The sequence below is a fragment of the Pan troglodytes genome, chromosome 7 (assembly GCF_028858775.2).
Source record: "Pan troglodytes isolate AG18354 chromosome 7, NHGRI_mPanTro3-v2.0_pri, whole genome shotgun sequence".
Taxonomy (NCBI): domain Eukaryota; kingdom Metazoa; phylum Chordata; class Mammalia; order Primates; family Hominidae; genus Pan; species Pan troglodytes.
Genome location: NC_072405.2, coordinates 147661191 through 147674622, shown reverse-complemented (window position 1 = coordinate 147674622; position 13432 = coordinate 147661191). Strand labels below are relative to the sequence as shown.

General features: G+C 39.9%; 1 long non-coding RNA gene across 2 annotated transcripts in view; it reads left to right on the top strand.

Moving 5' to 3' along the window:
• Positions 1-9674: 9674 nt before the first annotated feature.
• The window catches only part of LOC104007773 (uncharacterized), a 29390-nt gene continuing 25632 nt past the window's right edge, over positions 9675-13432 (top strand). The window contains exons 1-2 of one of the 2 annotated variants that reach the window (XR_001720452.2): positions 9675-9932; positions 11707-11789. This is a non-coding gene — a long non-coding RNA (uncharacterized LOC104007773). Of the gene's footprint in view, positions 9933-11376; positions 11790-13432 lie in introns of those variants that run through there. The other variant, XR_001720451.3, reaches the window with a different exon arrangement.

The window sequence follows — 13432 nt, the reverse complement described above, 5'->3', positions numbered from 1 at the left end:
AGCACAAAAGTAAACTATGCATGCAAACAGAATTTTTAAAAGTTGTTTTTATGTTCACTTTATCATTTTGCTGCTATTCTTTATGGTAAACATTTCCTCTAATCTGCTATAAAATCCAAGTCCTGAAGTCTGCGTTTCCCAAATTTGGTATGATTCACACATCTCACTTACGGTTTCTGTTTGCATGGTTCATGTTTTTCCATCCTCTTATCTTTTACCCTAGCTATGTTTAAATTTTAAATTCACCTCTTGAAGACAGCACAGATTTAAATCTTGAATTTTAGTCCAGTCTTCATTTCTTAATTGGATATTTAGTCAATTCCCATTTAATTTAACTATTTGTATGGTGGAGCTTGAGCCTATCTTATCATTCATTTTCTCTTCATTTGCTGTTTATCTTATTAGCTTTTTATTTTTCTTGGTTCCCTTATTCTTGCCATTTTTGGGGGAATTAGGGTTTAACTAAAAAATGTTCTAGTTCGTTTACTTTATCAACTTTTTTCTACAACTTTTTCCCCAATGTTTGATTCAGCGATTTCAATGAATATTCCTCATTAATTAAAAGCTAATTAGGTTAATATAATGCTACACTATGTAAACTATAATAAACTTACAAACTAAAATTCCCTTTACCCTATCCTTTTGCTATTTCACCATACAATTTATTTTTACCGATGTTATAAATTCCAAACTGCAAGTTAACATTTTACCTTACAGCAGCAACATATATTTTAAAGATATTAAGAAAAATATATGAAAGTCGGCTTTAATATTTATCCCCATAGATACTCTTCCTCAAGCATTTAGTTCTCTGTAGATTTGATTGCCCTCCAATCCCAGTATAATTTCCATTACACAAATAAAACTTTCTTTTGACATGTTATATAGCGCTGTTTTGATGATGACAAATTCTTTCAGATTTCAAGTCAATATGTCTTTATTTTGTCTACATGCTTTGAATAATATTTCTACTAGACACATAATTCTGGGTTGATATATTGTTTTAATTGCTTTGAGAATGTCATTCTATTGTCTTCCGTTCATTGCTTCTGATTAAATGTCAATTATCTTTTATTTTATTTTCCTTGCATGCAGTAGGCCTTTATTCTTTTTCTGGCTGCTTGTAAAATTTTATCTATTGTGTTCAGTCTTACTCAAATGTGCCTGAGCGTGGTTTTACTGCCGTGGTGTTACTGTTTTTCTCAGATCTGTAGATTGAGTTTTTAAAACAAATTTTTGGAGGTTTTGGCAATTCATTTATCAATATTTCTCCTTTTCCACTCTTTCTCTCTTCTCCTACTAGGGCTTTAACTGCATGCATGCTCATCACTTGATATTTCCCCAAAGGTGATTTTTTTTTTCTATCTATTTTCCTATTTGATTATTTGTATTGATCTGTCCTCAAGTCTGCTGATCTTTTTTTCTATAATCTTCAGTTTTCTGCTCAGTCTATTCATTGAACATTTCCTTTTAAATAGTTTGATTTTCAGTTCTATCATTTCCTTTGGATCTTTTTTATTAGTTTTTTTTCTAAAAATGTACCTTTCTCATCATGTCTATTTTTTTCATTTAAGTTCTTCGACACATTTATGATAGCTACTGTAATGCTTTTGTTTGTTAAGTCTAACATTTGTGTCATTTTTGTGTTTGTTTCTGCAGATTGATATTTTCTCTTGATCATAGTTCTTTTTGTGTTTGGAAATCTTTTAAAATTGTGTGGAACGCTGTGAGTGGTTGATTGTAGGGGCTCTAGATGATGCCTTCCCTTATAGGGCATTATGTTTTTCTGTGGCTTAATGTTATTAAATTAATTATATTTGATATTGAATGTCTGACTTGGTATTATTCTTTGTTATATCAATCTGCTCCATCATCCTATATTACGATGTTTACTTTAGGATGTCATCCTTTACCCTTAATGTGTGATGTTTTTAGGACCTCAACTCTGAATGAGTTGCTCATTAAGAGTATTTTACACACTGCAAGGCCAGAAATATAGCATATACTAGGTCTGCAATATCTTCAACATATCTGTTTAGCTCTCATCCCTGCAGCTACCACTCTCTACTAGACATTGCAAAGTTTATTCTACAAAAATGCAGGCCAAGTCTTGAACAAAAACCTGTGGAGAAGTCCTATGCCTGTGTCTTTACCCTCATCTCTCTCCTTTCCAGTCCCCGGTTCACCATGTGAAAGCTGCTTCAGTAGCATTAAACTCTTGTCTCTGCCTCATTAGCTCAGTGGAACTGCCATTCTCTGCTTGGGTGTTACCTAATTACATTACAATCCACGAAGTGCCCTCAGCTAAAGACATGGCAAGATGGGACTCATCTAGTGTGTTTCCATTCTCCTAGGAATTACAGGACTTTGATCTTGTCCTGTTGTCCAAAGCGTGGTAGCTATTTTCTCAAATACAGTGTTCAGTTCTATAGCAATTTATATTTGCGTCTCAGGGGTTGTGATTAACTACTTTATCCTGACCACAAGCAAAACTCCAGCATTTAAACCAGGTAATTTACTACAATACAGGCAGTATCTTCAATGGCTTCCATTCTAGGTATCATTGAATAATCTAAACAAATGATTGCTATTACTTTTCCATTTCTTAGAGGGTGTTTTAGTAAGTGTTAGCTGACATTTTTTAATGCCATAGATTGTATAATTTAAACAATAGAAATTTATTTTTTTTCACTGTCTGGAGGCTACAATTTTGAGATCTGGGTGCCAGCATGGTCAGGTTCTGATGATGGTTTTCTACCTAGTTTGCTGATGGCCATCTTGTGTCATCACTTGGAAAAGAGAGAGAGAAAGGGGGGGGGGGGGGAGAGAGAGTAAGTGAGTGCATGCTTTCTGATTTCTATGGTGATTAAAGACGTTAATCCTATCATCTACATGTGCATTTACATACATCAAATGTTTATTCTCCCCTGTGCTGATGTTTATGTTTTTCTTAAGGAATTCTCAGACAAGGAACCTATTGGTATGAGTATATGCATGTGGACTATCTTAGCACTTCAGATATCACTGGGTCTCAATTTCAGAACACACAAACCCATCATATGTATATATACACTTTATATATATACACACACATATATACGTATATAAATATATATACACACATATATGTATATAAATATATATACACATTTATATATACACATCATATATATAGAGAGAGGGTCTATAATACTGATATGGTTTGGCTGTGTCCCCACCCAAATCTCACCTTGAATTGTAATAATCCCCATGTGTCAAGGGCAGGACCAGGTGGAGATACTTGAATAATGGGAGTGTTTTCCCCCACGCTGTTCTCATGGTAGTTAATAAGCCTTATGAGATCTGATAGTTTTATAAATGGGAGTTCCTCTGCACAAGTTCTCTTGCCTGCTGCTATGTAAGATGTATCTTTGTTCTTCATTCACCTTCAGCCATGATTGTGAGGCCTCCCCAGGCATGTGGAACTGTGAGTCAATTAAACCTCTTTTCTTTATAAATTACCCAGTCTTGGGTATGTCTTTATAGCAGCATGAGAACAGACCAATACAGTAAATTGGTACTGGTAGAGTAGGGTGCAACTGTAAAGGTACTCAAAAATGTGGAAGCGACTTTAGAACTGGGTAACAGGCAGAGGTTGTAACAGTTTGGGGGAATCAGGAGAAGATAAAATGTGGGGAAGTTTGAAACTTCCTAGAGACTTGGAGGGCTCACAAGACAGGAAGATGTGGGAAAGTTTGGAATGCCTTAGAGATTTGTTGAATGGCTTTGAACAAAATTCTGATAGTGATATGGACAATAAAGTCCAGGCTGAGGTGGTCTCAGATGGGGATGAGGAACTTGCTGGGAACTGGAGCAGAGGTGAGTTTTGCTATGCTTTAGCAAAGAGACTGGTAGCATTTTGCCCCTGCCCTAGAGATCTGTGGAATTTTTAACTTGAGAGGGACGATTTAGGGTATCTGGCTGAAGAAATTTTTAAGTGGCAAAGAGTTCAAGGGGAAGCAGAGCATAAAAGTTTGAAAAAATGTGCAACCTGACAAAGCAGTAGAAAAGAAAAACCTGTTTTCTGGGGAGAAATTCAAGCCAGTTGCAGAAATTTGCAGAAGTAACAAGGAGCCAAATGTTAATCACTGAGTCAATGGAGAAAATGTCTCCAGGGCATGGCAGAGACATTTGAGGCAGCCCCTTCCATCACAGGCCCAGAGTCCTAGGAGGGAAAAATGGTTTCCTGGGCTGGGTCCAGGCACCCCCCTGCATGTGCAGCCTTGGGACTTGGTGTCCAACAACCCAGCCACTCCAGCCATGGCTAAAAGGGGCCAAGGTACACCTTGGGCTGTGACTTCAGAGAGTACAAGCCCCAAGTCTTGGTGCTTCCACATGGTGTTGTGCCTGCCAGTACATAGAAGTCAAAAATTGAGGTTCGAGAACCTCCACCTAGCTTTCAGAGGATGTATGGAAATGCCTGGATGTCCAGGTAGAGGTGTACTGCAGGGGTGGAGCCCTCATGGAGAGCTTCTGCTAGGGCAGCATGGAAGGGAAATGTGGGGTGGGAATCTCCACACAGAGAACCCATTGGGGCACTGCCTAGTGGAGCTGTGAGAAGAGGGCCACTGTCCTCCAGACCCCAGAATGGTAGATTCACCAACAGCTTGCAGCATGTGGTGGAAAATGTCAGCCCATGAAAGCAGCTGGAAGCGGGGCTATACCTTGCAAAACCACAGGGGCTGAGCTGTCCAAGGCTGTGGGAACCTACCTTTTGCATCAGCATGACCTGGATGTAAGACATGGAGTCAAAGGAGATAATTTGGGAGTTTAAGGTTTAGTGACTGCCCTTTTGGCTTTTGGACTTGCATGGGACTTACAGCCCTTTTGTTCTGAAGAATTTCTCCTATTTGGAATGGGTGTATTTACCCAATGCCTGTACCCCTATTGTATTTAGGAAATAACTAACTTGTTTTGATTTTACAGTCTCATAGGCAGAAGGGATTTGCCTTGTGTCAGGTGAGATTTTGGACTGTGGACTTTTGAGTTAATGCTGAAATGAGTTAAGACTTTGGGGGACTATTGGGAAGGCATGGTTGGTTTTGAAATATGAGGACATGTGATTTGGGAGGGGCCAGGTGTAGAATGATATGGTTTGGCTATGTACCCACCTAAATCTCACCTTGAATTGTAATAATTCCCATGTGCCAAGGGCAGGCCCAGGTGAAGATAATTGAATTTGGGGGGCAGTTTCCCATATACTGTTCTCGTGGTAGTGAATAAGTCTCATGAGATCTGATGGCTTTATAAAGGGCAGTTCCCCTGCACAAGCTCTCTCTTGCTTGCTGCCATGTAAGAAGTGACTTTACTCCTCTTTGGCCTTCAGCCATGATTGTGAGGACTCCCCAGCCATGTGGAACTGTGAGTCAGTTAAACCTCTTTTCTTTGTAAATTACTATATCGTGGGTATGTCTTTATTAGCTGTGTGAAAATAGACTAATACAAATACAGCTACCTAGACTACTTGTGTGTGTGTGTGTGTGTGTGTGTGTGTGTATGCATACCCATACTGCATATGTGTGTATGTATGCTGGCTTAGTGATGACTTAGTTTTAGTAGGAAATCTGGAGCAACTATATGTGTAAATATATATATATATATATGTGTGTGTGTGTCTGTGTGTGTGTGTGTCTCAAAAATTTGAATGCAAGTAGCATGATATATAAGAAGTATTAATTAGAATTTGTTAAAAAAAAAACAACACTTTCTTTGCCATTCACTCAGGAGGAATTACCCAGCTATAATTGGGCATAGGAAGAACCTTAGATTATGAGGTTACATTACAGCTGGCATGCATTATGTTTAGAAAAATAGATGTTGTGTTTATGAGTTGCTCTAGAAATACTTTACTCTCTTCAACCCCTAAGTTTCTGCCAGAATTTAAATGCCTTTGTAAGATGTTGAATTGTGCTATTCGCAACACTACAAAACTGTCCTGTGCTCAAGTGAGCAGATGATAGTACTCAGATCTTCCAATTTAAAAGATTCACAGGAGGATCCTACTAAAATTAGTCTCTATAAACTGACTCCCACATTTCTTTATCACTCTAACATTTTCCCCTTACGCTTTTAACTTTCTGATGAAACTTACAAACTAGGTGTTCTACAGTTTCTCAAATACATTGTGTCTGAAGTTGGATTTATCTTCCTTGCCTGCCTAATCCCCTCTCTTGTTCAATTTATGACACTATCACATCTTCTATTATTCAGACTCTAATGTATGTACAGTGGTCTTTTTTTCATTCCCCTCTACATTGTTTTTCTCAACTAATAAATAAGATTTCTAATTCAGTTACTAATTTCCTCTGCCCCTTGACTAATTTCCTAAACAGTCTCCACTATATCACTTTCCCCTTTGATTTATTCTAAACATACAATCAGTTCACATCAATGATAATAGCACTGTAATAAAAAGATGACTAGATCAAGAGACAGATTAGTCTCAGTTCAGCCAGAGATAAGATTAAAACCTTTAGTATATTATTTACATTCTAAAGCCTCCACTTTGTATTTTGGTAAAGTAATTGTGAAACTAAACCATTTATGTTTACTACTTTTTTCAGTTCATTCTTGTTTATTGGACATAAAATATGTACTAAAAGTACAGACAGTACAGACTGTAAGAATTAAAGAAAGAGGAAAGAAACATAAAAGGTGGCTTGCCAAAACACTTAAAAACTCTTAGTCTGTTAGACAGTGTGCCTCTGACCTAACTCAGCCAGAAGGCTCTTCTCAGGTTTGTTTCTCTAAAATAAACCTGTATTAACTGGCATGCCACCTTTCGTGTTCCTTCCCTCTTTCTTTAATTCTTACATTGACAAATATTAAAAAATAGATACCACTGGATGGTATCTCATCCAAATGAGTGCCATTCAACAGGCACTTATTTATTCTTTACGCTGTCAAAAATGTTAGGCATTTCAGAAAGAGATGAACAAAACAGATTGTCCTTAGTAGAGGTGCTACATTGCAGTGATAAAGTCTGTTCTTTTAGTAAACTCTCAACAAATATGTTATATAAATGTGTGTATGCCTATATGTATAGTCAAAATATATATTCAGTATGTTATATGTATATTTGTACATATGACAAATGTTAGAAAAACAATATAAATTTTATCTCACTTTGCTTTTCTAACATTAATTTGAATGTTTTTTCATGTATTTAATTATAACATAGTTTACCAAATTCCCAATTTAAACCATATAAAAGAAAACAGTTCCAATTGTTAAGTATTTACATTGTTTATAATTATTTGTCCCATAAACAATATGAAAATGAATTTTCTTTAAAATTGATTTCTAAATGCATCTCTGAGTACTTCATTGGAATACAGTAAAAGAAATTAATATCTTGAAACTTCCAATCTGCTCTATATTTATGCTAATAAAAATATAATGCAAGCCGCATATATAAGTTTAAGTTTTCTAGTGGACACACTAAAAAGAGTAAAAAGAAATAAATGAAGTTAATCACTTCTTGGCCTTTTGGCTAAGATCAAGTGAAGAAATAAGTAAAATTAACAGTAATAATTTATTTAACCCAATTTATTAAAATATTTCAATGTATAATTATTTAAGAATAATTAAAAAGATATTACATTTTCTAGGTTTTATGGTACTTGTCCCTCAAAACTGAATAAGTGTTTTACACTTAAATCATAGCTCAGTTGACTTGCTGCATTTCAAGTTCTCAATAGCCATATGTGGCTAGTGGCTATCTCATTGAACAGCACAGTTATAGACTGTATAATCAGAATGAAAGCTTCCACAGAACACAGCTGCCTAAAAAATTTATATTTACACTTACAGTACCTGTAATAGTACCTCATCCATGCACAAACACAATAAATATTTATGGAATGAATGTATAAATGCACAAATGTTGGTACATTTCAAATCCAACTTACATAAATGTGGGAAAAAGAGAGATCAGATTGTTACTGTGTCTGTGTAGAAAGAAGTAGACATAAGAGACTCCATTTTGTTCTGTACTAAGAAAAATTCTTCTGCCTTGAGATGCTGTTAATCTGTAACCCTACCCGCAACCCTGTGCTCCCTAAGACATGTGCTGTGTCAACTCAGGGTTAAATGGATTAAGGGCTGTGCAGGGTGTGCTTTGTTAAACAAATGCTTGAAGGCAGCCTGCTTGTTAAGAGTCTTCATCACTCCCTAATCTCAAGTACCCAGAGACACAAAACACTGCAGAAGGCCACAGGGACCTCTGCGTAGGAAAGCCAGGTATTGTCCAAGGTTTCTCCACATGTGATAGCCTGAAATATGGCCTCGTGGGAAGGGAAAGACCTGACCATCCCCCAGCCCGACACCAGTAAAGGGTCTGTGCTGAGGAGGATTAGTAAAAGAGGAAGGAATCCCTCTTTGCAGTTGAGATAAGAGGAAGGCTTCTGTCTCCTGCTCCTCCCTGGGCAATGGAATGTCTCAGTGTAAAGCCCGATTGTATATTCCAACTACTGAGATAGGGGGAAACCGCCTTAGGGCTGGAGGTGGGACATGCTGTCAGCAATACTGCTCTTTAAGGCATTGAGATGTTTATGTATATGCACATCAAAAGCACAGCACTTTTTTCTTTACCTTGTTTATGATGCTGAGACATTTGTTCATGTGTTTACCTGCTGACCTCTCCACTATTATCCTATTGTCCTGCCACATCCCCCTCTCTGGGAAATGCCCGATAATGATCAATAAATACTAAGGGAACTCAGAGGCTGGTGCCCATGTGGATCCTCCGTACGCTGAATGCCGGTCCCCTGGGCCCCTTTTTCTTTCTCTATACTTTGTCTCTGTGTGTCTTTCTTTTCCAAGTCTCTCATTCCACCTACTGAGAAACACCCACAGGTGTAGAGGGGTAACCCATCCCTTCATATAAATGTCAATACCTGTTTATATGATTGCTGGTTGCCTAGCTCTCAATACACATTTTATTTATTTAAATATTTTCTAAATGTAGAGGAGCATACTGATATGTCACTATCATTTAGTATTTCTCTTATTTATATGACCTCAGTCATATTCCATACAATAATTGACCATTTGCATTTTAATTTTGTTTATATTGCAGCTCCATTACCAATTATTTAATTGGAATATTTGTGTTATTTTAATAATTACTTGTATTATATATATGCATGTATCTATGTACATATATTGTGGCCTTCCTTGCTTTTGTGGTGAAAGTTCTTGTGAATTTTTATTTTAATGCTTTAAAGTTGATTATAATGGATTTTACCTATAAAATTTTAAACATATTATTAGAGAATTCTCATTTTGTCCATTTTGTGTTTCCCTAATGATATTCAATTAAAATTATAGATTACTATTGTCAGGCCTCTGAGCCCAAGCTAAGCCATCATATCCCCTGTGACCTGCAGGTACACATCCAGATGGCCGGTTCCTGCCTTAACTGATGACATTCCATCACAAAGGAAACGAAAATGGCCTGTTCCTGCCTTAACTGATGGCATTATCTTGTGAAATTCCTTCTCCTGGCTCATCCTGGCTCAAAAGCTCCCCTACTGAGCACCTTGTGACCACCCCCCAACTCCTGCCTGCCAGAGAGCAACCCCCCTTTTTCCTTTACCTACCCAAATCCTATAAAACGGCCCCATCCCTATCTCCCTTCGCTGATTCTCTTTTCAGACTCAGCCCACCTGCACCCAGGTGAAATAAACAGCTTTATTGCTCACACAAAGCCTGTTTGGTGGTCTCTTCACAGGGACGTGCATGAAATTTGGTGCTGTGACTCAGACTGGGGGACCTCCCTTGGGAGATCAATCCCCTGTCCTCCTGCTCTTTGCTCCGTGAGAAAGATCCACCTACAACCTCTGGTCCTCAGACCAATCAGCCGAAGGAACATCTCACCAATTTTAAATCTGGTAAGCAGCCTCTTTTTACTCTCTTCTCCAACCTCTCTCACTATCCCTCAACCTCTTTCTCCTTTCAATCTTGGCGCCACACTTCAATCTCTCCCTTCTCTTAATTTCAATTCCTTTCATTTTCTGGTAGAGACAAAGGAGACACGTTTTATCTGTGGACCCAAAATTCCGGCGCTGGTCACGGACGAGGGAAGGCAGCCTTCCCTTGGTGTTTAATCATTGCAGGGACACCTCTCTGATTATTATTCACCCAGGTTTCAGAGGTGTCAGACCATGCAGGGACACCTGCCTTGGTCCTTTACCCTTAGTGGCGAGTCCTGCTTTTCTGAGGGAGGGGCAGGAACTCTGACCTCTTATCTCTATGCCCCAATCCCTTATTTCCATGCCCCAACCTCTTATCTCTGTGCCCCATCCCTTATTTCCACACCCTGACCTCTTATCTCTGCGCCCCAACCCCTTATTTCCATGCCCTGACCCCTTCTCTGCTTTTCTGGAAGGCAAGAACCCCCCCACGCCTTCTCCGTGTCTCTACTGTCTTTTCTCTAGGTTTGCCTCCTTCACTATGGGCAAGCTTCCACCTTCCATTCCTTCTCCTTCTCCCTTAGCCTGTGTTCTTAAGAACTTAAAACCTCTTCAACTCTCGCCTGACCTAAAATCTAAGCGTCTTATTTTCTTCTGCAATGCCACTTGACCCCAATACAAACTTGACAGTAGTTCCAAATAGCCAAAAAAATGGCACTTTGAATTTTTCCATCCTACAAGATCTAAATAATTCTTTGTCATAAAATGGGCAAATGGTCTGAGGTGCCTGACGTCCAGGCATTCTTTTAGATGTCGGGCCCTTCCTAGTCTCTGTTCCCAATGCAACTTGTCCCAAATCTTCCTTCTTTCCCTCCTGCCTGTCCCCTCAGTCCCAACCCCAAGTGTCACTGAGTCTTCCAGATCTTCCTTTTCTACATAGCTATCTGACCTCCCCCTCCTCACCAAGCTGAGCTAAGTCGCAATTCTTCCTCAGCCTTCGCTCCTCCACCTATAATCCTTTTATCACCTCCCCTCCTCACACCTGGTCAGGCTTACAGTTTCCTTCCGTGACTAGCCCTCCCCTACCTGCCCAGCAATTTCCTCTGAAAAAGGTGGCTGGAGCTACTAAAGGCATAGTCAAGGTTAATGCTCCTTTCTCTTTATCCCAAATCAGATAGCGTTTAGGCTCTTTTTCATCAAATATAAAAATCCAGCCCAGTTCATGGCTCATTTGGCAGCAACCCTGAGACACTTTACAGCCCTAGACCCTAAAATGTCAAAAGGCTGTGTTATTCTCAATATACATTTTATTACCCAATCTGCTCCCGACATTAAATAAAACTCCAAAAATTAAATTCCGGCCCTCAAACCCCACAACAGGACTTAATTAACCTTGCCTTCAATGTGTACAATAATAGAGTAGAGGCAGCCAAGTAGCAACATATTTCTGAGTTGCAATTCCTTGCCTCCACTGTGAGACAAACCCCAGCCACATCTCCAGCACACAAGAACTTCCAAACGCCTAAACCGCAGTGGCCAGGCATTCCTCCAGAACTGCCTCCCCCAGGAGCTTGCTACAAGTGCCAGAAATCTGGCCACCAGGCCAAGGAATGCCCGCAGCCCAGGATTCCTCCTAAGCCGTGTCCCATCTGTGCAAGACCCCACTGGAAATCGGACTGTTCAACTCACCTGGTAGCCACTCCCAGAGCCCCTGGAACTCTGGCCCAAGGCTCTCTGACTGACTCCTTCCCAGATCTTCTCAGCTTAGCAGCTGAAGACTGATGCTGCCCGATCGCCTTGGAAGCCCTGTAGACCATCACAGATGCCGAGTTTTAGGTAAGTCTCACAGTGGAGGGTAAGTCCTTCCCATTCTTAATCAATATGGAGGCCACCCACTCCACATTACCTTCTTTTCAAGGGCTGTTTCCCTTGCCTCCATAACTGTTGTAGGTATTGACAGCCAGGCTTCTAAACCTCTTAAAACTCCCCAACTCTGGTGCCAACTTAGACAATACTCTTTTAAGCACTCCTTTTTATTTATCCCCACCTGCCTAGTTCCCTTATTAGGCCAAGACACTTTAACTAGATTATCTGCTTCCCTGACTATTCCTGGACTACAGCTACATCTCATTGCCACCCTTCTTCCCAATCCAAAGCCTCCTTTGCGTCCTCCTCTTTTATCCCCCACAAGTATAAGATACCTTATACTTAACCCACAAGTATAAGATACCTCTACTCCCTCCTAGGTGACTGATCATGCACCGCTCACCATCTCATTAAAACCTAATCACCCTTACCCGGCTCAATGCCAATATCCCATCCCACAGCATGCTTTCAAAGGATTAAAGCCTGTTATCACTCACCTGCTACAGCATGGCCTTTTAAAGCCTATAAACTCTCCTTACAATTCCCCCATTTTACCTGTCCTAAAACCAGACAAGCCTTACAAGTTAGTTCAGGATCTATGCCTTATCAACCAAATTGTTTTGTCTATCCACCCCATGGTGCCAAACCCATATACTCTCCTATCCTCAATACCTCCCTCCAAAATCCATTATTCTCTTCTAGATCTCAAAGATGCTTTCTTTATATTCCTTTGCACCCTTCATCCCAGCCTGTCTTTGCTTTCACCTGGACTGACCCTGACACCCATCAAGCTCAGCAAATTACCTAGGCTGTACTGCCGCAAAGCTTCACAGGCAGTCCCCATTACTTCAGTCAAGCCCACGTTTCTTCCTCATCTGTTACCTATCTTGTCATAATTCTCATAAAAACACACGTGCTCTCCCTGCTGATGATGTCCAGCTAATCTCCCAAACCCCAATCCCTTCTACAAAACAACAACTCCTTTCCTTCCTGGGCATAGTTAGATACTTTCGCCTTTGGATACCTGGTTTTGCCATCCTAAAAAAACCATTATATAACTCACAAAAGGAAGCCTAGCTGACCCCATAGATCCTAAATCCTTTCCCCACTCCTCTTTCCATTCCTTGAAGACAGCTTTAGAGACTGACCCCACCCTAGCTCTCCCTGACTCATCCAACCCTTTTCATTCCACACAGCTGAAGTGCAGGGCTGTGTATTCAGAATTCTTATGCAAGGACTGGGATCACGTTCTGTAGCCTTTTTGTCCAAACAACTTGACCTTACTGTTTTAGGCTGGCCATCTTATCTCCGTGCAGTGGCTGCTGCTGCCCTAATACTTTTAGAGGCCCTTAAAATCACAAACTATGCACAACTCACTCTCTACAGCTCTCCTAATTTCCAAAATCTGTTTTCTTCCTCACACCTGACACATATACTTTCTGCTCCCTGGCTTCTTCAGCTGTACTCACTCTTTGCTGAGTCTCCCACAATTACCACTGTTCCTGGCTGACTTCAATCTGGCCTCCCACATTATTCCTGATACCACACCTGACCCTCATTACTGCATCTCTCTGATCCACCTGACGTTCACCACATTTCGCCACATTTCCTTC